This window comes from Balaenoptera physalus (genome assembly GCF_965194825.1).
Source record: "Balaenoptera physalus genome assembly, chromosome: 5".
In the NCBI taxonomy this organism is placed as follows: Eukaryota; Metazoa; Chordata; class Mammalia; order Artiodactyla; family Balaenopteridae; genus Balaenoptera; species Balaenoptera physalus.
In genome coordinates this window covers 140,199,953-140,227,519 of record NC_138884.1, presented here as the reverse complement: position 1 = coordinate 140,227,519, position 27,567 = coordinate 140,199,953, and the positions used below count along the sequence as shown (strand labels likewise).

General features: G+C 35.8%; 1 long non-coding RNA gene across 1 annotated transcript; it reads left to right on the top strand.

Moving 5' to 3' along the window:
* The first annotated feature begins 279 nt into the window (after nt 1-279).
* LOC309661012 lies at nt 280-23,981 on the top strand. The gene is made up of 3 exons (XR_014263790.1): nt 280-2,319; nt 3,448-3,599; nt 18,139-23,981. It is a non-coding gene; the product is annotated as an uncharacterized lncRNA (long non-coding RNA).
* The last annotated feature ends 3,586 nt before the right edge of the window (nt 23,982-27,567 follow it).

Here is a 27,567-nt window from a genome sequence, read left to right as displayed (position 1 = left end):
AAAAACAAATACCATATGCTAAAACATATATATGGAATCTAAAAAAAAATGGTTCTGATGAACCTAGAGGCAGGACAGGAATAAAGACACAGACATAGCAAATGGACTTGAGGACACGGGGAGGAGGAAGGGTAAGCTGGGATGAGGTGAGAGAGTGGCATGGATATATATACACTATCTAATGTAAAATAGATAGCTAGTGGGAAGCAACCGCATAGCACAGGGAGATCAGTTAGGTGCTTTGTGTCCACCTAGAGGGGTGGGATAGGGAGGGTGGGAGGGAGATGCAAGAGAGAGGAGATATGGGGATATATGTATATCAATAGTTGATTAACTTTGTTATACAGCAGAAACTAACACACCATTGTAAAGCTATTATACTCCCATAAAGATGTTAAAAAAAAAAGTCTTTCAGGCAGAGGAGGCACACTTAGTGAGTTTCAACTTCCTTGTTAGAGGCAAAACTCCCTCTTTGCTTATCCAGTAGAGTCTCTACAAGTGGTCACAAATCCATCAGCACAATCAGCTTGCACAACTGTAGAACAAGTGAACTTATTTTACAGTAGTCTTTGGTTATTTTTGAAGCAATCTGGCCACCAAACACCAGAAATTTTACACATCCGAAATTGTAGATTGCCTATTTCATCACAAAGTTCATAGTAAATGTCTAAAGAGATAAAGGAAAGGTATATAAAAATGGAATTTTTATTCCTAAAACAAATTGAAATATACATCTTTCTATATAATTTAATTATTTTTCATTTAAATTCATTTTTGAGGGTATATTTGTGATCAATAACAATCTTAGTAGCAATTTTGCATAGTTAGACTTTATTAAAGCTGTTTTCCCTTGGTGACACAATTCAAGTTAATGTGCCACACAAAATGTAGACTAATTAGTACAAATGAAGGAAAGGAGTCAATTAGCCAGGAGGGAATAATGAGCAAAGGGAACTGTTATGTAAATCTAGATTATCCTGAAAACTTCCAGTCGGGAAGCAGACAGCTAGATGTAATCACCTGTCATTCAAAACACACCTTGGAAAATGAGGGTTCTCATTCATCCTTAGCTTGATTTTAACTTGCTTATATTTACTCAGGATTATGAGCTTGAGTTGTTTTTATTAGTAACTGGTATGATTAATAGGCCACACAGATTTTTAGTAGAAATATGTTATGCATATTATCACAATTTTCATTAAATATGTGATAAAAAACACTACAGTATTCTAAAGGGTATTAGCAAAAAATTAAGACTGCAAATGCCTAACACAACAGAAACCTATTATTTATCATACTGTGATCTATATTTAAAGAAAACAGAACAAATATATTTAGTTTAACTCATCTCACATTTCTTGAAAAATTTCTGATATTAGCTCTTCAAAACAATATATTTGAATGATACACGATACATGCAATATATTCAATATATTTGAATAAAGGCTCTCCTGTTAGTCCTTTTAGTCACAGTTGATGATTTTGGAATTGTGGAATTTTTCAACTCCTCTGCAATCTAGAGGAATATTTGGAGGCAAGCGTAGAGAATGAGAAAGGTAGAAATATTTGTTTGTGTTTTTCCACTACCCGATAGGAAATTATGACGTTATTGGAATGAGATATCAAGGGATATCAAAGAGATGATGCACCAGGACAAAATAGACACTGGAAACCTCCAGTGCAACTTGTTATTATAGTATTAGGAGAAGGTGGAATTGGGGAGAGTATTTACAATACACTTGAGGTCTATAAAATCTGAGAAGTGTTCATTAAGTCTGGCTCAGATTAGGGCGTTGGTTGACTCACCCTTGGTGAATGTCACCCTTGGTGAATGTCACACAGCCAGTGCATTTCTAGGACTTTGTCACAGGTGACCCCTGCCTCCTGGATGTGATCACCAGATCTCAGAAGGCCAGTACCACTTGGGGTTTGAGTCAATTCCAAAACCTCTTATGTTGGCAGATAATCATGGAAGTTGAGAATTTATCATTTGGCTCGAAGATATGGGAGTTTTCATAAGAAACTCACACATTTTTATATTAGAAAATACATGAAAAACTATGGTTTTCATCATTTTCCTTTTTGCACTAGTGTTATATAATGGTCATGAGAAGGATAATAATGATGATAATAATAATAATGACAACTACCTGGGGAAGTGAGACTACGCATTTAATTGATGAATTTGGAAAAATAACCGGGAGTATTTAGCCAAAGCGCTTTCTTTCTCCTTTCCTAGAACCCAGTTTGTGCACATAGAAAAGGAGTTCTTGCCAAATCCACGTCACTGGTCTTCTGTGGACAAGTCCTCCACCCAAGGTGAGCTCTACCCAAGTTTAGCATCATCTCTAGATGGATAAATCTGCCTTTCTGGGAAGCAGCTGTTCCACTGGTTTAGCCTTTATTAGTAACAAAAGTAACAGTTTGGCTTCTATATGCCAGTCTTAATTCTCATTTTCTTTTTCAGAATTTAGGCAGCAAAGTGGTATGCTGTTTTTGAGGGCCCTCAGAGACCCCAATATTTAGTACATATTCCTGACATATTTAGATATAAGAGTGGACCTTAGGAAAGCACGTTAAATGCATGGAGAAGCTTTGAGTGAGTTCAGGGCATGTGGCTTTTAGGTTTGAAATTCCATGTGTGGCAAGATGTTTTTGCCTGGGTATTTGGTAGAAACTAACATTTGAAGAACTGCAATTCTACAGATGTGCGGTAGACTTTCAATGTCTGTGGACTCAGCATGGTTGAGATGGTGATTACACACCTAGTGGCCTAGCTCTCACTTGAAAAGCTCCTCCTAGAGAGGGAAGACTACAGTGCCTACAAGTGAATGATACATGAGCTATGATGACCGAAAACAAGGGTGGATAGGCCATAGCAATGTTAGGGCTCAGGAAAGATTCTCAGGCGTAGAAACATCTTGAAGCTCAGGAGAGATTGAACCTTTGAAAATTTTGCCGACTATAAGGGTGACCTTGGCAGACACTGTCTACAATTTTCAGCCACTTCTGTCTCAGCAAAAGCATAAGACTTTAGCAGGAGGAGATGATCCAAAGGGTTCTGGCTGCTTAAGCATGACTTGAACTATATTTGATATATGTATTTGGACAGCAAGGGCCTCACCAAGTACGTGGGAGCCTTGGAATACAGTTTCAGCTTTTCCCAGCAGGTATAGCTGAGAAATATTGTGATTATAGGAAATATAAACGTTCTATACATAGGACTTTTCAGCTCTTGGGGACACAGCAATATGCTTGCAGTCTAACTACAAGGCAGCTGACTTCCTTGTGTGCTACAGAGCATGGGATCTAGCTTTAAGTTGTTATTGCCAAGGCTGGGCGGGAAGCACCGGTTCAGTAGTTTAAAATCCCGTTATGTAATCAGGGCCAAGGAGGGAACTGCGAAGGGACTAACTTTGAATTCCTGTGGTTTCTTCCGGGTTCCAGATTGGAAAATATCACAGTAAACCCCCTCACTGGGACCTCTCCAGTTTCTAGATTCTTCCAACAATAGGAGCCAACCTTGCCATGTCCTCTAAAATTTATAAGAGCTATTCTCTAGTTGCCTGGATAAAATATTTTTCATCAACTAAACGGGGGTAAGATTCCCAGAATCTTTTCTACCAACATTCTACAGTGGAAGAAGTTTATCACATACAGTAAGTAAGTCCCCTACACACAAACCTTCAAGTTGCAAACTTTCAAAGATGTGAACGTGCGTTTGCATGTCCAATCACGTAAGTTAGTTCATGAGTCTGGTGTACATTGTCACGTGCGTGCATCCTCTACAAGTGGTTGTGCTTTTGTGTACTTTACTGTACAGTACTGTATAGAGGACAGTAGTACAGTATCTTTATTTCAAGCCCAGGATGTCCGGAAGCAAGCGTGAAAGCAGTGGTATATAGCCGATTGTGTTAGTTGGGTACCTAGGCTAACTTTGTTGGACTTAACGAACAAATTGGACTTAATGAAAGGGATCTCAGAACGGAACTCATTCGTATCTAGGGGACTTACTGTAACTGCTACTTATCCGGTCCACATGACATTTTATTGCATGTATGCCTTAGAATAAAAATTTTTAGGTACAAATATTAAGGCACACGAAATTCTTATGAACTGAAATACAAGAGCAAACTAATTTTACATTGTTAGATCAAAAAAGTTAAAGTACATCCCTAATTGCTTAAGACATCACTGAAGAATGACATATATTTGGGTTATTATCAGAACATGAAATTATAGGAGATGAACATTAGCTTGAAAAAACTGAAACCAAGTTAAATCCAAATATTTTCTTTTGATTGCACTGCCACTGGATAAATGTGAGCCGATTTGAGTCTTTTCTGAAAGTATATATACATTTCTAAATTGGAATAGGCCAGAATATGAATAAGTTTTCTAAATTCCTTTTCAACTAATGTTCTATTTAAGTTCTGGTATATTATATAAATATATTTAAATTATACTGAAATGCCTTGGTTGAGAGGTAGTAAAACCAAATCCTAATATATTACTGATCTATTTGCCGATTTAATACAGAAACACAGAAATGCTTCTGTGTGCAGAAAGATTTACTCAAATGTAGATGTTTATAGCACATTATATGTATATTATAGTAATATATTAGTCAGAGAAATAGTATTTTCAAAATTTTAATGTTGTATATTGGGAAGTATAGTAAAGCATATTTGCTATTGTAACGTACTTTCTGTACCTGCTTTCACAGAAGTTAACATTTAACCAAAAACCACTTTACTTCTATTTGCAGAGAAGTAAATATTTTAGTGATAGCATGTCTGAACATAAAAACTGTTTACAGCTACTATTATAGTCTTTGTTCTCAGATTAGTAGTTGCTGGTAAATTTATCTTACTTTTATTCTTTCTACAAGTACTTGTAAATGCTGGTTATTTGTCTAAGTGAACTCCTGCTGTTTTGTAAAAACAAACAATTAATTATTCCCAACCCCAAACACTTTATTGTCACTATAAAAATACACAGTACTTTCCCCTTTCTTTGCTTATATTTAAGCCAGATTTTAATAACACTTTGTACGCAGTAGAGAGTCAGTGCGTCAACTGAAAGTTATATTATAGCAACTTTCTATGTTCTGCTTCATCTTGACATGGTGTCACATTCATACATGATGGAAAACACCTCTATCAAATGGGTCCCTTTCCTGATCAAATTGAGAAGGAAAGACTATAATAATTGTTTAAAGTGTCTCATTCCATACTATCAAGACAAAGACAAAAATGAGGTTTGTGTGTTATAAATTTTCTTTCAGTTAGATGATGCAGTGAAATGGTGAATAAATCTTTACTCCTGGAAAAGCATGAGGTGTAATTTTATTTAGTCATATTTATGTCCTTTTATATTTATGCTTTTATTAAGCTTGCCTTTTGACACCACGTCTTTAAACAGCAGTTTCTACATGGTTAAACAGGAGAACTGAACAGAAAGGCATATAGAAAAATAAAATCTTGTCCAATGACCATAGAAAATACATTTACTGCAAATTTAGATTTTAAATATTCCACATGCAAAAGACAAAAATAGCTGGAACCAATCATAGATATGCTTATACAATTATCACAAAACACAGAAACTGCAAAGTGTTATTGGATATTAACTAATTTACAGAAACTACCATGGATAAGTGCTCCAAACAAAAACCCAGGGTGTTCCTTTATGCTTTGGTTTGTGCCTTAAAAAATTTTCAAGTTGGATGCTACAAATCAGGAAATGTTGAATCCAGATCTATGAAATTTACCAAACAGAAATTCAGCATAGGGGAAAAATACCAACAGTTGTATATAAAAAAAATACAAATTCCTGTCCATGAGAACAAATGTATGTGAAAGTTATCTGCATATTAATTGTACATCTCTAGATATCTGACATTTACTGATGCAGGGGAAAAAAAAACCCTCTATATATCTATATTCTGTACATTTTTTTTCATATGGCATATATATACATATAGACCCTAAATATATTCTAGAAAAGTCACTGAAATTATACATGTGACCAAGGACATGTGCACTGTAGTGTAGGCAGATGAGAGCGGTTATAACTGTCCCCCAAAACTGTCCTACATATCCAGGTGCTGACTGCCTGTGTGTGAAATTACCTTAGAAATATCAGCAAATACGAGAGCACATTAGAGATATTCAAACAAAAAAATAATCTTTGGACATAGTATGCCAGACCCCAGAATATTATTTTGGTGCCTGAGTTGCTAATACTGTCCTATATTTTTCTCTCTTCTTTGAAATAACATACTGAAAGGAAAGAAAGCAGTGTTTAAATGGAAGAAAAAATACATCTGCTGATCTCTACCCTTTGGAACAAAAAATCTTAATAATACCTGAGTTCCCATTTGCTAGGGCAACAGCAGAAAAATCAATTTCAGTTCGTACTCAATAAAAGGGCTTTATATGTAGTACACAGAAATAGAAGACTGGTGTCAGAAAAAGTGTCATGTGTGTCAAAGCACGTGGGAGGGAGGACTATGAATGGATCCAATGAAAAAACTGACTTGAATGCATGGCATCTTTCATTAATGACAATAGAAGTGGAAATACTTGTGTGCGTGTGTGTTTCTAACACTAAAGCTATTTTAAAGGGCAAAAATCATTTGGAAGACAAAATTCAGACCTCAGATTATCAAAGATTACTGGCCTGGATGCTTCAAGAAAAGGTCATGAAAAAAATGTATCTCTCTTCTCTCTTTGTCTCTGTCTCTCTCTATATATGTATATATATGTATTGAATATATATATATATATATATACTGAAAATTTAAAAAGGCAAAAGTATAATCACAACCAAATACAATGTGTAAAGTTGGATAGGATCTTAGACTGAGAGGAGGGATAATTATTGGGGAAATTAAAATACAGGCTTATTATTCTGTGAGATTATTGAATTATAATTTAGGTGTTATATTTTAGGGGTTATGACTGTACTGTATTTATGTAAGAGGATGCTGAATTTCTTAGGAGATGTGAACTGAAACATTTGAGTGAAGAGTCATGATGTCCATAGTTTGCTTTCTATTGGTACATATAAATAGAAACACACACACACACACACACACACACACACACACACAGTCCTTGTTTTGTACAGTACCACATTCATTGAGACATGCAGGTCAGAATGCAGTCCATGATTTCCAAGTTTTAGTGGTAATTGAGATAAAATTCCTGTTACCATCTGACTCTGCAAAGTGAGGACTGAGTATATATATCAAAAGTAGCAAAATATTAGTAATAAGTTAGTCTACTTGGTGGGTATATCGATGCATTGTTTATTATTTTTTATTTTTCTGTATTTATAAAAAATTCGAATCAAATATAAAAAAATAATTTCTTTGACTTACCTATATTCAGATAAAATCTGAAAAATTATCCCTGTGATAGGCACGCTCTCTCTGTCTCTCTCAGGGGAGGAAGCAAAGTTAAATAGATATTAGAGAAAGTATAATTATCATTACAAAAACTTATTAGAGGTATATATATATAAAGCTTCATGAAATTGCTATTACAATAATTTGCATTAGTGAATACAAATAATTTGAGTTAATTAGAAATATATATGACTCAAACTTGTGAGAAAAGTACTTGCATAGGAGTCATTTCCATGTAAATACTTATTTATGAGTCAGTTTCAAATGTGTCACTGTCAATTAGAGCTGTTTTATCGTGATCATTTAAACCAATGGATCAAATATAAAAATTTAGAAATCATGTAGATAATGTTATCTATGAAATTTTTGTCCTAAATACATCCTTCTACTTATAATACCTTTCCTCACTCTTAATTGCATTTCCGCCTAAACACATACACATACTTCTATGTGAGAGAATTATGTTACAGAAAATTTTTTTTAATTTAACTAAAACTATAGGTCTTGCATAATTGCTAAAGGTAATGAAACATATGGAATATATAAAGTGGTCATAAATAATTTTATGTAACTAAATATACCAAATGCTGAGGAAAGAGTTCGTTATAAACTAGAGAACATCAACAGGCAAAGTTATTATATCTCAGCTTAGTCTAATTAAATATGAAAATCCCAGCAAAATTAGGAGGGGAGGAAAACTGCAATTGAGTCAAAGAATGTTCATTGCAGGTTACGTTCTCTGAGATGCCGATTCTGAGATGGAGTTTAGTGTGTAGGATAAATATTCAGGATCACCCTTGAGATCAATGCCTGTGGATGGGAGAGAGAGGGAGGGAGCAGGTTTGGACAAAGGAAGAGTTGAGTTGTCGTGCAAGCCCAGCAGCCTTGGACAACCCATTATGGGCTGTGAAGCTAGAATGCGCCCTTCAGAGTTGACCTTAAGGTTAGAATGAGATGGCTTGGTCTTTAGACTAGTACACAGATCACTTATTAGACTTGATCCACCCCAGGAAAGGGATGTGATTTGGGGCAAGGCAGCTCTGCAATTGATGCAATTCCTGGACGGGGATGACAGCTGATGGTTAAAGGGTGGTGCATCACAACATCCCCCATTTGCAGCTTTTGAATCCACAACTTCAACTATGCTCCGAAACTTCAGTGGGATTCCAGTGGACTCTCCTCCTGGAGGAATCCTTTGAGAGGAAGATTAGCACTTTGAAAAACATTCACTGCTTCTGCAGTTGGCCAAAACTGACATTCATTGTTTCTCTCCTTCATTATCCCCTAAAGTTTCCCCTCCTCCTCAGCTATCACCTTTGCTGGTCTCAGTGGCTTACCTCTGGTGTGACTTAAATGATCATTTCTAGGTTCTGAGCCCATGCATGCCCTACTCAGGCCAGAATTGCTATTTCCCATTTACGATCAAACTACAGCAGGGATATAAGAACAAATACCCAAATGAATCATCTGTGTGCAAAACAAATTCCTCCTTGAACCCAGGTATAACGGCAGTCCTAACTCCTCTTGGTAAACAAGGTCAATTATCTCTTCAAGGATATCACATATCTCACATCTTCTTGCTGATTGTCATTTGGCACAAGTATCCCATAATGAAAAGTGACACTCTTACCTTCTAATTAGATGGGATTCTCCCTGGGTTTCCTGGATCCAGTGGACATGTTCCCCTTTTGAGAACCAAGACCTCTAAACCTACAGAACTTAAAGTTCAAGATACAGGAAGCACAAATGTCCTAAGTGGGTTATTGGGAGTGAAGGTAAGTGGGGCCACTCCTGTTTCAACTCTTTGGTTCCCAAACCTATGATAGAAGATCCAGGTAGTAAAGTTATCCCTAAGTGGCCAATTAGTGTGATCAAGGAATGGTGCCACAATGGGGACTGAATGTTGGTTTTTCTTGCTGCCAGGTTGGACATTTGACAGCAGTAGGAGCTACATGAGCCTTGGTAAGCAAAAGCCCATCCTTCTGGGTCCGTGCATAGCCTCCATTTCTGCCAGCACTGTGATGGCCAATGAGAGAGGCCAGCTGATGTTAACAGGTTGAGTCACTTTGTCTACTTGTTTATTGCCTGTTTCATGGTAGAAGCTCTCTGGTTGGCATTAACATGTGATATGAAAATCTTCATAGTTTATGCCCACTCTCATATATAATACTTTTTTCTCTAATCTACACCTTCTTGTCCGTGATCTTTCATTTTTTTTCCCCTACCATTTGCTAGTGTCCACATGTAAGTGTAAATTCTAACCTTGGGCCACATCTCTTTCCACACAAAGTAGACACCAGGTGCTCTGCTCATTAAGGGAATTTTCTCTTGTCACTGTCTTTCAAGGTCACCACTGGGTGAATCTGTAGAGAATTCCATCTATTTTTGGCTTACATCCACATACATAGTTTGCTTTTGTTCCTCCTCCATCAGGTCATGATAAAAGTCCCTGCATACTGCCATAAGTGTTAGCTGGGGGAGGGGAGCTGGTACAATAATGGTGGATCATAAGGGACCCAGCTTATGCAGCTACTTTCTTAGCCCACATCTGGTACAACTATCACTGGGGTTATTCCCCAGAGAGCAGACTAAATTGAGATGAAGTGTAGTATACTAGATATTTACTAAGGCATGCCCTTCCTTGAAATCAATAACTGTGGAAGAGAGAGGAAAGAAACAGATTGGGCAAAAGGAGGTGTCACACTGCAGTGCAGGTCCAATGGCTGCATCACCAAATGCACTGGAGTTATGGAACTAGAATGGTCCTTCGAATTGTTCATTTGAATTGAAATGGTCAGGAATTGATATGTGGTTGAGTGGGGGGAGCCCCAGGAAGGACCATGATCTTGAAAGAAGTGACTCTCTTCAGCTGAGACAATCTCTACAGGGAAGTTGAAAGCTTTTGTCCACCAGAGCTCCAAGCATCTAGATCAACAAACATTTCATTGAAGGTAGATCTCAGTGGCACATCACAGAATCCAATACAGATTAATGACAGGCTAAATGTTTAGGCTCTATAAAATTAAAGTAAAAATGGGAAAAAAAGGGGATCTTACATTATTAAAATGTTGCATAATTTTAAATGTGATTTAAAGAATTCTTTGTAGGCCTAACCCTGATGGTACATTAAATGAATATTAACATTATCTTCATTTTCTGGTATCCTGGGAAGAGAGAGCAATCACAGCAGAAGCTCTGAATTGAAAAATTACCTCTGCCACTTTTTAGATACTTAGTTAGTCTTAAGCAAATCCCTTAAATTTGTTTGAGAATCATTTTCCTTTTCTGTAAAAATATATACATCTACTAAGATTATACAAACTATGCAGTGTATAGCACTCACCCCCAAAAAAACATACATATACAAACACACAAAGATAAAGGTGATAATATTACCATGTGCAAACACTAGAGGAAAATTTGGCCTAATTCTCTCATTATATGGAAAGTATGTACTTGAAAATAAATACTTCTTACATACTTCAAGTGTTTCTTCTCTTGTACTCTGTATTTGTTCTAGATAAATTTCTTTTAATCACTTATGTTAATAGTTATCTTTCTGATAGATTTTGTGTTAGATTTCATTCTAGAGATCTCTCGTGTTCATGTTGTATCATCAGTGTTTTGAGCCTGATGCAAAGTTATTTAATAGATTCATGTTGAATGAACAGATGAAAAGAATAAATAAATGAATAAGTAAGATAATTTATTAAAAAGTAATCATTCTAATATCATGAGATCCAAAAGAAGCAAGCCTGGCAATTAGGGAAACACAGATAACTCCAACAAGGCAATGACAATGATAAGCAAGTCATTATTTGAGTAATGATTTTCTTTTTTTAATAAATTTATTTACTTATTTATTTTTTGGCTGCTTTGGATCTTTGTTGCTGTGCACGGGCTTTTTCTAGTTGCGGCGAGCGGGAGCTACTCTTTCATTGTGGTGCGCAGGCTTCTCATTGTGGTGGCTTCTCTTGCTGTGGAGCACGGGCTCTAGGCACACGGGCTTCAGTAGTTGTGGCACACGGGCTCAGTAGTTGTGGCTTATGGGCTCTAGAGCGCAGGCTCAGTAGTTGTGGCACAGGGGATTAGTTGCTCCGTGGCATGTGGGATCTTCCCGGACCAGGGCTTGAACCCGTGTCCCCTGCATTGGCAGGCGGATTCTTAACCACTGCACCACCAGGGAAGTCCTGATAAATGATTATCTTCCCCTTACTGTAAGATCAATAGGGCTAAGAAAAAAATATGATTTTATACAACTTTTTGTCCTCATAACCTGTCTGTGTCTGGCAATTGATTGGTAATCTATAACTATTTCTTGAAGAAATGGACAAATGAATAAATTAATAAACTGAGTCAGGAACTACAACTGATATGTAAGAATGTGAGAGGTTAACTGCAATGGCTAGTTATTGCCAGAGGAGGGAAGCAACGGGTAACAGAGCAGCTGGTACCCCTCCCAAAGTCTTCAAAAAAGGGGCTACCGCAGTGGCAAGTTGTGGTCAACAATTAGAAGAGTGGTTTATGTGACCGGGATTATGTAAGAGTCAAGAGGAAAGTTACCCCCGAAAGCCAAGTCAAGCCATTAGTCAAGACCAAAGAGCACTGTGTAAAACTGGAAAAGGAAGGCTAAAATATGACACGCTGAGAAAGAGCCATGCATCAGACTATAAAACAAGGAATAATAAGGCTTCAGAAATGTAGTCAGGTGGAACATCTCTTCTGACAGTTTTTGCATTGCTCTGTGAGTCTTTAAACCTCTTGGTCTGGGCTTGGGACTAAAATCTCTGCTTCTTAATGTTAAAGGATTCCAGACCTATTCTTGGGGATGATTATCTAACATAGAGTATATAGTTTGAATTTTTAAAGATGTTAAATATTGAAGGAAACAAGAGTTAAGGAGTTAATCTATAACCCTTTGATTATAGATTTAAGAACTTCTTCATAGAGAGAGGATGCTAGCCATCAGAAACCAATGATGAAGTTTTAGATCAGTAATCTGGGGGTTTCCCTGGTGGCGCAGTGGTTGAGAATCTGCCTGCCAATGCAGGGGACACGGGTTCGAGCCCTGGTCCGGGAAGATCTCACATGCCACGGAGCAACTAAGCCTGTGTGCCACAACTACTGAGCCTGTGCTCTAGAGCCCGTGAGTCACAACTACTGAGCCCGCGTGCCGCAACTACTGAAGCCCACATGCCTAGAGCCCGTGCTTCGCAACAAGAGAAGTCACCGCAATGAGAAGCCCGCACACCGCAACAAAGAGTAGCCCCCACTCACCTCAACTAGAGAAAGCCCACGTGCAGCAATGAAGATCCAACACAGCCAAAAATAAATAAATTAAATAAATTAAAAAAAAAAAAAAAAAAGAAAGATGGGCAATTTTACCGAATAGTGCGTATCTCTTCTGGTTGTTCTCAAATGGAATAAATGGAGCCCAGTGTCTCTTGCAGATACAGTGACAACTACAAACAAGGAAATGGGTTTATAGAAGATTTGTTTGAGTACAGACTTTCCCCATAACCTTGGCTGTGCTTCCTAATTTATAAATTCATTTATTTATTTATTTGGCTGCATTGGGTCTTCGTTGTTATGCGTGGACTTTCTCTAGTTATGGCGAGTGGGGGCTTGGGCAGTGCGCGGCTTCTCATTGCAGTGGCTTCTCTTGCAGTGCGCGAGCTTCACATTGTGGTGGCTTCTCTTGTTGTGGAGCACGGGCTCTAGGCACACGGGCTTCAGTAGTTGTGGCATGCGGGCTCAGTAGTTGTGGCACATGGACTTAGTTGCTCCGCGGCATGTGGGATCTTCCCAAACCAGGGTTTGAACCCGTGTCCCCTGCATTGGCAGGTGGATTCTTAACCACTACGCCACTAGGGAAGTCCTGTGCTTCCTAATTTAAATAGCTGTCACTCTGACTTAATCTGGTTTTTACTCTTGGTTTCTTTATTTCTAGAATTCTGATGTAAACTTCAAAATGCAGTTTAACTTTACTGTAATTACATTCAACACATGACTGGGTCCATTCATGAATTAGAAAAATGATACAGATTTATGATGCTGGCTCCTTTCAAATCAAAGGAAATATTTTTGATGGAGGTCCATAGCCAAAGTTATTCCTGATATCTCATCCTATGTCCCTGATTCTTGGACACCAAAACAAATACAGATGAAACTTTGAGTTCATCACTTCATTTTGGATAATGATTTAAACTTGAAAATTCAAAATTCATAAATTAGAATCCCAGCTCTGTTAATGATTAATATGACTCTGGATAAGTCACATGGCCTTTTCTGGCCTACATTTCATTATCTTTTAACTGAATATTTAGATTAGGTCAGAAGTTCTTAAATTGGAGCTTTGGTAGGAAAGACTAAAATGAGGGGTGTGTTTGGGCAGAAGTTATTTTAAGTCTTCCCTTTCATCTGTCCCATTCTGAGGGGGTTGGGCAAGTCTCAAAGAGGGAAAGAAAGGGCTTCTAAGTACTACTTGTAGCATTTTGTGTAAAAACAATGTTATAGGTCCAATCGTGTACCTAAGAAAATACTTTGAATTCCTAACTCCCAGTACCTCTGAATATGAATTTATTTGGGAATGGAATCATTGCAAATGTAATTAGTTAGGGTAAAGTTACACTGGAGTAGGATGGGATCTAATCCAATATGACTGGTGTCCTTGTAGGAAGAAGAAAATTCCATGTGAATACAGAGACACAGGGAGAAAACCCTGTGGCCATAGAGGCAGAGGTTAGAACAGTGCAGATGCAAGTCAAGGAATAACAAGGTTTAGCGGTGATCGGAAGCTAGGAAGATGCAAGAATCTCAGAGGAAGGATGGCCCCGTTGATACCTTGATTTTGGACTTGATGTTTCCAGAGCTGTGAGAGAATATAATTCTGTTGCTTTAAGCCACCTGGTTTATGGTACTCTGTAAAGAACAGCCTCAGGAAACTAATACAGGCAAAGACAATATTAACTTATTTGTGCAAAAACAATAACAGTATTAACTTATTTATGCAGAGATGAAGATGCTGAGAAAAACAATAAAAAACACGTTTTGATTAAAGATTTAAGAAACCATACAAAAGAGAAGTTAGTTTCAACCCACATGTCCTTAAAGACTTTTTCCATATACTGTTGGCTGTATTGCTCAATTTAAATCATGATATTCTGACTTAATTTTGTTTTTTAATTTGTTTTGAAAGGTCTAAAGCAGGAGAAAGTGGTTAATGTGATAGTTCTAGTTAAGTTGCAAATAAAGCATTCAACAAGTCACACACAGACTCATGAATATAAGGTAGAAGCCTCACCTGTTTGGGGGCTTAAACACAATCTCAGAGCATATACTAAGTAATAAGCTACTCTGACCCAGTGGCAACTCCTATAAAGCCAATTCCTATAAACTCTTATAAATAAAATCATACTCACCCTTGGCAATCTGGAAGACTCAGGGAATGTCCAAGGCTGTGTCCTCTCTAGAGTGATTGGAGAGGAAATATACAAACTACTAGGCCTTGTCTGAAAATGGGACAAACACAGCTCCTTGAACTGTAATAGTAGCCTCCAAGGCATATACATATCCAGTGGTAAATGGTAAAGATCTAACTGGTTAAGGAAGTTTAAGTATAACCTTTGACCAATAAAGAGCTCCTAATTACCCATGAGTGAGCCCTAAGTAACCAAGCTAAACATTAAAAAAAAAACAAAACCAGAGAACAAACAGGTGGTTTTCAAGGGGAAAGGAGTTGGGGGAGGAAAAAAGTAGGTGAGGGAGATTGAGGTACAAACTTCCAGTTGCAAAATAAATGAATCATGGTTATGCAATGTACTGTATGGGGAATATTGTCAATAACTATGTAATATATTTGTATGGTGACATATTATAGCTGGACTTATCCTGGTGATCATTTTTAAATGTATAGAAATATCAAATCATTATGTTATATAACAGGAACTAACATAGTGTTGAAGGTCACTTATACTTCAAAAATAAACAAACAAGCAAATTCATAGAAAAAGAGATCAGTCAGGGGGTGGGGAGAGGGGGAGTTCAATGAAGGTAGTCAAAAGATAAAAACTTCCAGTTATAAGACACATAAGTATGAATACTAGGGATGTAATGCACAACATGATAAATATTGAATAATACTGTTGTGTTATATATGAAAATTAAGAGAGTAAATCCTAAGAATTCTCATCACAAGGAAAAATGGGTTTTTTTAAACAATTTTGTATCTATATTAGATGATGGATGTTCACTAAACTTATTGTGATAATCATTTCATGATATATGTAAATCAAATCATAAATTTATACAGTGCTGTATGTCAATTAAACTTCAGTAAAAGTGGAAGAAAAAAATGAATAGGGAAATCAGAATTATACAAAAAAACACAAGCTGAATGACCACATTATAAGTGAAGGTATAATTTATAATGCACATTTTAATAATTTGATGTATTACATAGATTAAGAAAGTGCAGATTGTACAAAAGCTTTCAGAGTTTGATTCATGTTTGTAATTAAGCACAGAGTTGGTTGTGATGATTCTTTCAGAGGATAAAGGTTTCAAATAAAGAAATTTACTAAGCCAAGAGAGCCAGAAGGGGTTTATTTCTTCACTGAATTAGAGAAAAGTTCCAAAGACTCCAGGCCTAACTTGACCTACAAATAATTGAAGTGTTCCTTCAATAGAGGCATTATACAAATATACTCTGCTCTGATTATTGCTCATAGTATTAATATAATTAACATTGATTATAAAATAATAATAATAAAGCAATCCTGCAAATAATGGGACATGTAATAGTGAAACTGCTGACTAATGATGACTTGCAATACATGGGTCAAGACTGGTTGGTCTGGGGAAAAGGGGATATAAAAGGAATAGTGATGGAGCAGAGCTTATATGTTTGTTCACTTAGGAAGAAATGTAAGCTTGATGAGGATAGCTTTTTGTGCACATTAACTTCATTTGTGAGACATGTTGAGCAAAATAGCATCATGGAGTTTAATGCCTTACTATGTTGTCTCCAACGCACAGTTCATGTCTGAAGCATGAAAAGTTGTGACAACATAAACAACTGCCTTCATGGGGCCATTCTCAAGATTGACTTAGTAGATACAGTAGTAAATAAAAGATATGAAAATCCTGGATTATTTTCATGGGCATTTTTCAAATGACTAATAGGAATCCACTTTTGGCATGTCAAGAATTAATGATGTAAAGTTAATTGTCTTTGAAAATGGTACATTGGTGAGGATCTGAATTTTACAATAAGGAGGCAGAGACAAATCACTAAGTATAAAGATGTGGGAGAGTTGGAAAGATCATACACTCTAAAATTAAAATCTTTATTCTAGCAGTTCTAGGAGATGATGATATCTGTGATATAGCTATCAACAAAGATAAAAGAATATGATTTTGGGACTTCCCTGGTGGTCCAGTGGTTATGATTCTGGGCTTCCACTGCAGGGCGCATGGGTTCCATTCCTAGTTAGAGAACTAATACCCTGCATGCCGCATAGCATGGCCAAAAAATAAAATAATAATAATAATAATAAAATAAAAATAACAATTGGACAAAAAAGAATATGATTCGGATGAAGTTCTCCTGTATTTAGGAAATTGCAGAGCTCTGAGATCAATGAATCAGGAGGGTCAATTTCCATGTTAGAAGTGACAGTGTTAGTTGTTACATGGAAAAGTACTTTCCTATTTCTACATTCAGAGCAAACATGTTTGCACACACAAATACACACAAATCCATCTCAAAGACTGAAAGCTCACTTGAATTTTGAAGAAAATTGGATTTAGAAGTTAGTACAGGTTTGTATTCAGTTAAATTATTAAAGTGTAAAATGAAAATGTGTTAAGAACTATGGTGAGAATGATGTCATAAAAGGAGTAAAAAATATTGGGTTTTGTTTTCAAATCAGAAACTCATAAAAAGAGATTAATTTAACCAAATTTACTATAGGTAGTAAGCTCAATAAGTGTGTGTCAGTGAGAAATTCCTAAATCTGTAGCAACAAATTAATATGTCATCAAGAATGGATCTAGTGAGTGTGTGTTGGTGGGCAACCTGGAAGAGTATAGCACACAGCTGCAACAGCATACAATTCTGATTGTCTAGACTCAGATGGGCCATAATTTTCCTCTTTTTCTGTACAGCTTTGAATAGGTTAATGGCATCACTGTGACATAAATACCGCCTGGGAAACTTACAGTAACGTTTTCTAGTCTTCTGTACTGAGCTTTTTGTTCAAAGATTCATTCTCTGCTTAAAAATATTACTTCTAATAGCCAGTGCTCTAACTTTTCTGTGTTTTTTTGTGTGTGTGTCTTTTTATTTTTAACTACAGTTGCCTTTTTCTCTGCAGTTGCAGGGCATAGAGATATCTACTCACATCCAAAGAAAATATTCCAGTTTTACTTCTGATTTCTTGTCTATTTATAAATTTTTTGTTGCAGCTGTCTTAACCTTACTGTTTTATAAGTCCATCAACTGATGATTTGGAAGCCTAAACCCCTTATCTCTTATTTTGACTTTTACATTAAAATAAATCCCAGTCTCGCCTAACCGAATTATTAATGGGACAACATCACTGTCATTTATCTTATCTTTTCATCTTAACCTGTTATTTTTCATTGTTCATTATCATGTATTATTATTTTTATTCCTTCCCGAAGTTGATTGTTAATGTCTTTAAACATTTTCTCCTTTATAGATTAATCCCAAGTTCTTAGGAGAATTCTCTTCACCCAAGTGCTCAGCAATCCAAATCAAGAGATTTAATTGAAAAAGAGATTACACTTCCCAGGTATTCCAGAATATAGATCTGTATCTTCTTTTCTTATGTCCATTTGCAGTAAAATGTTGTCTTCTCTTTTTCTGTACTCTAGGTTATACATGTCAATTCTCTCGATTTAGGAATACTATGGATCTTTAAGTAAATATAACATTACTTCAGATTAGTGAATTTTTCTAGAACCAAGACACCCACACCAGACATCAAAATCAAGATATTTTACAAGCTGTGAAATTTTATTTGGGGTTTAAAAATATATAGAACATTTCTGTTTATTTTACATATGAATTTATATAGTGAATCTTACAAAAGGGTTTGAATTATTGTGGTAGGCATTAAACCATTGTTACTTCAGCTATTTCCTCCATATAAGTAATAATATTGAATGTAATAGATGGTACCTTTTTCTATCTATACAGCACTAGGCAGTGAACAAGTATATTTTTAGTTTAAGAAATGCATTATATGACTTTTTTTCCCCATTTTTGAACTAAATAAGAGGAACAGAATATAAATGACCAAAAGTGTGTAAATGATATTCAATATTATGAAAAGTTGAGAAATAACACAGCTAAATCAGTAGTCTGGATGTTCTTTTATCAGTGCAAATAAAACTTAAAAGATGAAGGCTAAGACAAATATCATGAGATGTGGGATGCTATTATATGTACAATGGTATATTAGGAAATGCTTCTCTCTTTTTCTGTGTTTGATAACTAAGTGATAGCTGAAATGTACTCCAACTGTGATCGTTTGGTAGTTACATTTGTTCTGTACTTAAGACTATTACAGTCTGTTAATGATAATAATGATAATAGAAACTTAGCAGATTTATTTTGGGCCTCTATTATCAAAAAGTATTTTTCTCATAAAATGCACTGCACTACATTATTATATTTTCATAGCACTTGAATATTGACTGTACTTTTTTGTTTAAGAAATTGTACTATATTATTCACATTACTCACTCAGGAGATACTATAATTTGTCCAAAATAACGTTTAGGTGTTTGTGACATAAACAAACAAACAAGCACCCTCTCCTTCCATCTCCCACTTTCACCTTTTGGGGAGATAAAGAAACATCCAGAAGGAAAAAAAAAAAAAAATTGTTTTTGTAGTTCCTGGTGACTTCCACCAGGTGGCGGATTTTCACAGGCATCTTCATAATACTTTTTCATTTATAGTCTGTCTAAAATAACTCAATAAAGTGTATGTAAAAGAGGCTTATAAATGATTCATGTTATTTGACAATTCCTGTAAAGTGTAGGTGAAAATAATAAATTAACTTTCCTTTCTTCCTTTTTCTAATGTGCAGTGTGGTGGCCAACTCTTTCAAATAAAAAAGTAAACATGCCATTTAGCAGCTTTTTTTCTTCCAAATTCCAATGCAATAGAATTTTGCTACATTTTTATTATCATGTTTAAAACAGTGATATAATATTTTAGCCCAATAACACAATGGAGTTTATTTTCTTATATATCCACAAGGCAGGCACAAAAATTTCTGAAAGTCTATTCTAAATCATATTGAATGAAACAAAATTCTATTGAAAACATCAACATATTTCATTATTCATGAACATAATACAAATCAGTTGCATTTTTAAAAATATATTTATTTATTTTGGCTGCACCAGGTCTTAGTTGCAGCACGCAGGATCTTGGTTGTGGCATGCAGGATCTTCTAGTTGCAGCATGCATGCAGGATCTAGCTCCCTGACCAGGGATTGAACCCAGGCCCTCTGCACTGGGAGCGTGCAGTCTTACTCACTGGGCCACCAGGGAAGTCCCTCAGTTACATTTTAATAAATTACATTCTTCTTTTAAAAATTGAGGTGTCTGACCACATTACCCTATCTTCCTGTACTCCAGAGACAACAATTTCCATGATTTTATGCTTTTATTCCTATGAATTTCCTTATATTTTTCCACAAATTTCTATCCCTAAACAACATATTGCTTAGTTTTTCATATCGTTAATTTATTTTAGTGTAAAGAATCTTCTATGCCTTCTTTTTTTCTCAATATCGAGTTCTTGAGTTTCTGGTATATGTTGCCACAGTTCTTTCCTTTATGTTAATGTAGAAAACTGTGTGAATATTTATCCATTTTACTTTTGATGGACACTTGCATTGTTTCTAGTTTTTTGGTTAATACAAACAAGGTTTCTATGAACATCCTTATATGCGTCCCTTGGTGCACATACGCAAATTTTAAAGTCATAAGATAGGTATATCATCAATTTTGTGAGATAACAACAAATTATTTCTGAAGGTAGTTGTAAAGGTTTATGTACATGTTAGCAGTTTATCACAGTTTGTTTCCTGTCTAACACGTTATCAGACTTTTAATTGTTGTTGACCTAATGGTTTTAATTTTGCACCAAAATTGCTAATATAACTTCATTTTTTCCAAATCTTTTTTATCTATTTCTACAAGATTATTTGTCTTTATTAAATTTTTATGTATTGCAGATATTAATATTATACTTAGGCTAATTATATGCATTTTCAATTTCTTCTTCCAGTTTCTGCCCTTTCCCCCTCTTTCTTTCTGAATATGATCATCATAAGCATTATCCAGAAAACAGCTCTAGGGTAACATATCTTGGATTACCTGGTAAAGAGCTGGTTGCAAATGGAGGACCCTACCTTCAGCCCAGCAGGAGCGGCTGCACTCAACCCAGTATCAGACTGAAGGCTCCTCTGCCAGTAGAGGGCGTTGCAACTCTCCACAGACACACTTGTTTTCCAGCGATTGACGTCACCTAGCTGTTGGTAAAAAGGGATCACTTAGCTCAGGTTGCCTAGCATGCAAGCAGTCTGTTTGGTACCGGGTCACTCTCATAGTCACCCATAGAAAGAAAAAGCTTTTGGTGGGAGGCTTATGAGGGGAAGCTAGTGGAGATTCTCTACTATAGCAGAGTGCTTCCAGCTCAATTCCAGCTCCATTCACACTCGATATCATGTCTATGCACAACGTGTAGAAATCAGGAAATCTACAAGCAACATCAGTAGTATTTATTACATATACATCATCCTTTTCCCCAGTGGTGTTCACTATCTCCCCAAAGTTGATCACTACCTTCTCTCTTATAAATGGCATTTTCACATATTCTTGAGGCTATTTTAGCCTCTCTTTCTTTTTTTTCCCCCCTGTTGCAATTTGCTTAATTAGCACAAATACTTTACTGTCTTCAATTTTAGAGTTATATGTGATTTCATACCTGATATATGACAAATAATTTTTCTTCTCGTTCCCTATATTTACTTTTTCTTTTGCTCTGTCTCTCTCCCTCGTAGGGAAATTGCTCTTCTTCAGTTTTGTTGGTTTTAATGAGAGGAAACAGATAACAGGGGTTGAAATTTTTAATACAAATCAATGGTAGTTGAAGAGAACCTACGAACCTGGATCTCTTCCTAGGTTAGAAGAGCCTGTTGCAGACCTGAGAAGGAGGCCTAAACAGCCGGTGTGGGAATAATAAGTTAGAGACTTCGCTTCCAGAAAAAAAGTGCTGATAACTGCTGAAAAACTGTGTCCTTGCACTGTAGCACATCACAAGAAGATTTGACTCTAATAATTAGAATACGGCAGACCTAAAACAATTCTCATGAGGCCACATAGTTTATCTAATCTAGATTTATAGAAGTCTGCTATTTTCTGCCCACAGTTTCTCTTTCCAACTTCTCCATTTTGTCAATTTAAAAGGACAGAAGCAACATTCACAAAATGCATAGATTGTATCTGAAGAAGTTGCAATGTGTATCCAAGAAAAATAGCTCATTTCTCTTTATGTAGCTCTCCAAAATCTTGATCATATTTAAAGTAATATTTTCACCAATATTTGTTAAAGCCTACCATTTATTTGCACTTAGAAGTAATTATTAACACTAATATTAGAGTTAGTCATGGTAGTAAGTGAATTTGAGCATTAATTTACTTGAGGGAAATTCATATGCAAATATTTATTAGTTTTTGTATAAACTATATTTTGTAGGAACATCATTTGACTAACTTAATATTATAATACACTTTACATTAATGTACATCTTTAATTTCCTTCACCATTAATTATCTCCACAACATTGTTAGTTTAAGTTTCCTAGAATATAAGCAACTAAAATGGAAAGCTTTCATTAAAGTGTAATTTCATATTTGAGCACTATATTTTAACAATGCATGTGTATTTTAAATTAGAATTGTTTGATACTGACATGCCAGAATTTTATTAATTAGTAAAAGCATTAAAATGTACCTGAAATCATCTATTTAATTGACAAAGAAACAAATAGTGTTAGAAAGTAACAGCCTAGATGTGTAGAAAAACACAGATTGAATATGTGATGGAAAATGAAGGTAAATTTTAATTATCAGTGTAATATAATTAAAATTGTAAAATACATTCTATATTTTATGAATTAAATATTATAATTACTAAATGCCTCTTAAAATCCTCATAAATAAAATACACTAGCTATCCTTGAAAATTAGAAAATCATGTCTTAGTTTCAATACACTTGAAGAGCAAGCTTTGATTTCATTTGAAATTCATCTACTATGATAAGCTTAACCTAATGGGAGGATGCATGAATGAATTCTCTGAATCCCATAGAAAGAGGCTTCAGTAAACTATGTCTGAGTGGAGTATAGATTTTGATGTTAAGAATGAAATAGAATCCTTGACCAGTTTTGTATTTTTGAGCTAGTTTGAACAATCAGTTTGAAGTGTGTCTTTGGAGAATGTCCCAATGTGAATTTTCATTTTATTACTTTTACTATTGGGAATAATAATATGTTCACCAGAAAAAGATATTTTGATATTTAGAATTAATGAAGTGAATTTATCCACAGACAGTGAGAATTGTATTTTTCCAGTTTCCTACAGAACCCGAAATGGACTTTCCATTGACGACATAGTGTTCCTTACCGTCATCTCTCTATTAGCCTCTGCTTCTCCCGTGTCCCTTTAGATCTTAGGGGGGAAAACATTAATAGACTTATCCCACTGCGTATTTAATACCTTGAACACACTATTTCTTTGTTCTCAAATGGCAGTCTACCCAGTAAGTCTGCAGCCATCTAATCAGAAATCACTTTGGCAAGAGTGGCAGTGGCTCTGAGGAGCCATTCAGTATCAGAAACTAGCCACACCTGAGCTCGCTACACCCAATCTGTAAACAGCTGTTTCTCAGACTTTCATGTGCATATGCATTACCCATTCTTATCGCTTCTAAAAACTTAAACTTGAGAATTTCCGTCTCTGACCACAGCCTATATAATTCTTTCATTTTATTTCTTAAGTGCTATTCAATAAAGTCATCATCCCACTCCGAACATGAGGAAGACCTGCTCCTCGTCTCACAAGTGGACCTGCTTAACTTTGTCTTTCTATCAGAATTTGGTGTCTGTATGTCTTCGTGTGACGGCATGGAGAGGATCTACCATTAAAGATTCAATTTTCGGGGCTTCCCTGGTGGCGCAGTGGTTGTGAGTCTGCCTGCCAATGCAGGGGACACGGGTTCGAGCCCTGGTCTGGGAAGATCCCACATGCCGCGTAGCAACTAGGCCCGTGAGCCACAACTACTGAGCCTGCGCGTCTGGAGCCTGTGCTCCGCAACAAGAGAGCCGTGATAGTGAGAGGCCCGCGCACCACGATGAAGAGTGGCCCCCGCCTGCCGCAACTAGAGAAAGTCCTCGCACAGAAACGAAGACCCAACACAGCCGAAAATAAATAAATTAATTAATTTTAAAAAAAAAGATTCAATTTTCCACTGTTATTCTACTGTAACTATTTTTTTCCCTTCTGTAGACTTTATTCAGATTTAATTGACTACTTATTATACTCTGAAATGTCTGACGCTAAAATGCATTCAGAGCTTAGGTGAGCAAAATAAATGTTAGACGTTGCAAAGGTGACAAGAGAGTATATGTTCCACCTGAATGCATAAAATGTCTTTTTTAAAAGTTGTTATACTGGTTTTAATAATACAGGTCAGTAGCTGCCAGTGAGAAACACCTGTCCATCCTTTCTTCCTACACTTTGAATTCTGTATACTATTCCTGGACTGTGCCTTTTTTTCTTGCTGGAATGACTTTACTTCCATCTGTATATGTCCAAATAGCAATTGAATCAATTAGGCTTGACTTGGCTGTATAAAAGTGAGAAATAATAAAAAGAATATTTAAGCCAAGAAGAAGTTTGCTCTTCTCTCTCACACACAAATCAGAGAGAAGAATACAACAAGGTCAGTGTGGTAGCTCTATGCACGTGAGCAACCAAGTCTTTTAATTGTACACTACTGAGAATGGCATGAGACTCAAACTCAAGGTTGCTTCATAAGATAATTGTCCACAGACTTGGCAGAAAAGAGGTAAAAAGAGATCATGAAAATAGTGCCCTTTCAGCTGAGTCAGAGCATACTTAAGTAATGTTACAAGACTCATCCTGGCTGCAATGGAGGCTGCAAAACAAAGCCCTTAATCTTGCCACTTGGTTGCCTGGAATAAAATTGGAGCTCCATTTTTAAAGAAGGGGAGAATGGATATTTCCTAGGCAACTAGTAGTCACTGCCACAACATCCATGCACACACACTTCTGCTTTCTGTAATTCCCTATACCCAATTCTCCAGGTACAGATATTGAGAGTCCCTCGAGGATTTCACAGCTACAGGAGTCTATAATGGGTTTGCTCTTCATTCTTGTTCTAAGTAATACAGCTGTCTAAGCTAAAAAAGATCTTAACTGTATCATCTTGAAATGATCTAAAAATTTGTGTCTGCCACTAAAGGTATCTGAGTATGCAATATATATCATCCACTTTCTTGGGAAGTTTCAACGTTCTGTTTCAACGTGCCATGGATATGAAGGTGTGAGTAAATATTTGCCAGATACAACTAACCACTTTTGGAGACTTCAGAGTGACTTAAAGTCGCACTTGTTGATATAGTCAACATTTTCACGGTGTAGTACTTCTAGACAGAACCAGAACATAAAGGGAGGAAGGAGTTCTTTTTCGTTTTGTTTTGTATTTGTTTCTTTTCTTTTCTTCCTTTTTTATTTTTTTACTTTCAGGGGCTTAATGACTCAGTATTTCCCAGTTTTGACTTTGGAAATTGGACCCTGTTGGCATTGCTACTCCTACTATCCCCAATTAAATGGTTAGACATCGGTCATTACAATAAGAGTAAAGTGGTATAAATTCCTGACAAATCAGATGATCAAAAGCAGGCAATACTGCTAAGGAAAAAAAGAAAACACAAGGAAGGGTTAAGAAGAAAGTGAGGGCACCTGAATGCAGTCATATGATAGGATTTTTCTATGCTTACTTTATTTTTTTTTAAATTTTTATTGGAGTATAGTTGCTTTACAATATTGTGTTAGTTTCTGCTGTACAGTGAAGTGAATCAGCTATATGTATACATATATCCCCTCTTTTTTGGATTTCTTTCCCATTTAGGTCACCACAGAGCATTGAGTAGAGTCCCCTGTGCTGTACAGTAGGTTCTCATTAGTTATCTCTTTTATACATGGTATCAATAGTGTATATATGTCAATCCCAGTCTCCTAATTCCTCCCACCCCACCCCTTTCCCCCTTGGTATCCATATGTTTGTTCTCTACGTGTGTCTCTATTCCTTCCCTGCGATAAGATCATCTATACCATTTTTCTAAATTCCACATATATGCGTTAATATGTGGTATTTGCTTTTCTCTTTCTGACTTACTTCACTCTGTATGACAGTCTCTAGGTCCATCCATGTCTCTACAAATGACCCAATTTCGTTCTTTTTTATGGCTGAGTAATATTCCATTGTATATATGTACCACATCTTCTTTATTCATTCCTCTGCTGATGGAAATTTAGGTTCTGCGGCTGTCAGAAGAGGGTGAAATGGCCCATCTATGCTTACTTTATATATGAGATATATATATATATATATATATATTTTTTTTTTTTTTTTAAATCCATTTTACTGGATTTGAATAGAGGCAGGAAACTCTGAGGTGTTGAAGCAAATCTATTGCCACTAGCTATAAGCAGCTGTCCATTGTCTTAATCCAAATTTTTATTCTGTCAGAATCTAAAGATTCATAGGCCTGAGGCACTGGCATTTATTGGACACCCGCAGAGCTTAGGAACTAAACTGACTCCTTGTGTTCTGATCCTGTGGTCCTCTGTGCCCTTGTCATTTCCAACACTGCCACTCAATCCTAAGATTTAGCTGACAATTGAATAAAGCCTTATTTTCTTAATTGTTCTTTGTTTTTTCTCTAAGAAACATTTTTTTCCTGGTAAGTATAAAAGTAGATCATTCCTACTAATTTTATTAGAAGAAATCTACTTATCTTCTAGCATTTAAACTTTTTATAAATGTCTTAAATTTCCTCTCTTTCTGTGAAAGTCCTATTCTCATTCTATGATTTTGGTCTTTTAAAAAAATACACCTGTGTAATTATTTTTTTAAGGACAACTCTGGTAATAAAAACACTGTGCACTTAGGAAAGGGAAACGTAAGTATATAAATGCCTGGGCCACAATGTTATACTGGTTAATGGTTTGATACAGATAGTCTTCCTTGGGCATTTGCTAATATCAGAGTGAAGTTGAATAATAATCAACTCATATGTAAATGCAGCTTTCATTTCAGCTTACAATGTATCATAATCTCATAAACATTAAATTCAATGGCTAATTCATTTTAAAGAGTTTAAATGCATAAGTAATATATTTATTCTTCTAGAGCTCTGATACAAGTACTTTCTTTTATTTGAAATAAGACATTTGTTAATTTCATATTTAATCAATATTTTGTTACATTATATGTACACATGTATGATCTCACCCAATATAACATATACTGTATATAAGATAAATATCTCATATATAGTCTGATATCAAGTTATTGACATTATATATAATATAGTTATAAAATTATCTATACGTTATTGTGGATATAGTTCATAGAACTCTATAAATTTTCTAATAAATATACAGTGGTATATCTGGTTTCAAATACAGCACATTTTAATATCAAGTTATAATGACATCAAATGAAAATAATTTCACCGACCTGAGGCAACTGCAAAATTTCCTAATATGATAAAGATTAAACTGAACTTTATAAGATAATTTTAATAGACTAATGCTTTGGGTAGTTCATGAAAAAAAAAATTTCTTAATGATGCTATTACCCTCCATCCTCTCCAATCTCTTCCTCTTCATATTTAACCTCTTTCTTGTGAATCTGCCCATGGCAATCTGGATTTAACCTCAATAATTCTCATAAAACAGCTCTCTACAGTTTGCGATTATGTTCAAACTGAAAAATCCTGTAAGATTTTCTGT